This window comes from Galeopterus variegatus, unplaced genomic scaffold, assembly GCF_000696425.1.
Source record: "Galeopterus variegatus unplaced genomic scaffold, G_variegatus-3.0.2 Scaffold2715, whole genome shotgun sequence".
NCBI lineage: Eukaryota > Metazoa > Chordata > Mammalia > Dermoptera > Cynocephalidae > Galeopterus > Galeopterus variegatus.
This window is the reverse complement of record NW_007728826.1, coordinates 281738-283838: the sequence shown is the minus strand read 5'-3', so window position 1 is coordinate 283838 and position 2101 is coordinate 281738. Positions and strand designations below refer to the sequence as shown.

The following is a 2101-nucleotide window of genomic DNA, read 5'->3' as shown; positions in this document are numbered from 1 at the left end:
TACAGTTTTGTCCTAATGCATCAAATACAGGTAGGTCTGTTTCCAGACTTTGTGTTCCATTAGACTCTTTGTGCCAACACTACCTTGTCTGAATTACTGGTTTTATAATCCTGGGGCTGGCTGGTTAGCTCGGTTAGAGTGCAGTCTTAAAACACCAAGGTCACAAGTTTGGATCCCCACTTTGGCCAGCTGCTTCCCCGCCAAAACACACACACACACACACACATATACATATATACATATGTATACATACATAAAATACACCCTGATATCTGCTATAGTAAATTCTCCTAACTTTTTTCTTCAAGGCTCTCAGAACCTCCCTGCAGCCACATTTGGACCTCGCCGCTTTAGCTTCTGGGCACGTTCCATCCTTTCAACCTCTGACCAGCAGAGAAAAAAGAAATTACATGTTTCCTTGCCCCATACATACCTCAAGGTGAGCAAAAAAATTAAAATAAATTTTAACCATGAAGGAAATCATGAGTATCCAGGCAGGCCAGTGTGGCAAGCAGATCAGTGCCAAGTTGTAGGAGGTAATCAGTGAGGAACATGACATCAACCCACCAGTACTATCACAGGGACAGCAACCTGCAGCTGGACCTCATCTCCATGTACTACAGTGAAGCCCACAAGTGGCAAATACATTCCTCCTACTGTCTTGGTGGATCTAGAGCCTGGGGCCATGGACTGTGTTCGCTCAGGTCCTTTTGGCCAGATCTTCAGAACAGACAACTTTGTTTTTGGTCATTCTGGGGCAGGCAACAACTGGGCCAAGCACCACTATACAGTGGGGGCCAAGCTGGTTGACTTGGTCCTGGAAGTGGTGTGGAAGGAGGCCGAGAGCTGTGACTGCCTGCAGGCTTCCAGCTGACCTATGCATAGGGGGCGGCGGGGGGCAGGCTCTGGACACCCTACTCATCAGCAAGATCCACAAAGAATATCTTGACTGCATCATGAATACCTTCAGTGTGATGCCCTCACCCAAAGTGACTGACACTGTGGTTGAGCCCTAAAATGCCACCCTCTCTGTCCATCATTTGGTAGAGAACACTGATGAAATCTATTGCACTGCCAATGAGGCCCTTCATGACATCTGGCTCTGCACCCTCAAGCTGATCATGCCAATCTGCAAAGACCTGAACCATCTCATTTCAGCCACCATGAGTGGTGTCACCACCTGCCTCTGCTTCTGGCCAGCTCAGTGCTGACCTCCACAAGCTGGCAGTCAACACGGTGCCCTTCCTACATCTCCACTTCTTCATGCCTGGCTTTGCCCCTCTCACCAGTGGAAGCCAGCAGTATCAGGTCCTCACTGTGCCTGGACTCACCCAGCAGGTCTTTGATGCCAAGAATATGATAGCTTCCTGCAACCCCCGCCACGGTCACTACCTTGCCATGGCTGCTGGCTTCCATGGACGGATGTCCATGAAGGAGGTAGGTGAGCAGATTCTCAATGTGCACAACAAGAATATCAGCTAGTTTGTGGAATGGGTCCCCAACAATGTAAAGGCCATGTGCGACATCCTTCCTCATGGCCTCAAGATGGTGGTCACTTTCACTGGCAAAAGCATGGTCATCCAGGAACTCTTCAAGTGCATCTGAGAGCAGTTCACTGCTACGTTCCATTGGAAGGCCTTCCTCCACCAGTACACAGGTGAGGGCATGGACAAGATGAGGTGTGCCAAGGCTGAGAGCAACGTGAGCAACCTCATCTCTGAGTATCAGCAGTACCAGGATGTCACTGCAGCAGACAGGGAGGATTTTGGTGAGGAAGCCTAAGGCAGAGCCTCCCATCACCTCAACTTCTCAGTTCCCTCAGCCTTCTTCCTCAACTGCCCTTTTCCTCTCCCTTAGAACTTTGTTTTCTGTTTCTATCTTGTTTTTCTCTTTTAGGGGAGGGGTCTAGAGCAGTGCCTGGCACATAGTAGGCACTCAATAAATATTTGTTTATTGAATGTCTCCTCTCTCCACTCTGGGAAACCTAGAGTTCTGCCATTCTAGGTAATCTTGTATTTCCTTTTGGTGCCCACTCTTTCCATCTGTCCAGTTAATATTTCCTTCTTTTCTTAGCATAATTCTCCAGGAAGCTGGGTCTCAT

General features: G+C 48.6%; 1 pseudogene; it reads left to right on the top strand.

Annotated features, from left to right (window-relative positions):
- The first annotated feature begins 470 nt into the window (after positions 1-470).
- LOC103598706 lies at positions 471-1782 on the top strand (annotated as a pseudogene).
- The last annotated feature ends 319 nt before the right edge of the window (positions 1783-2101 follow it).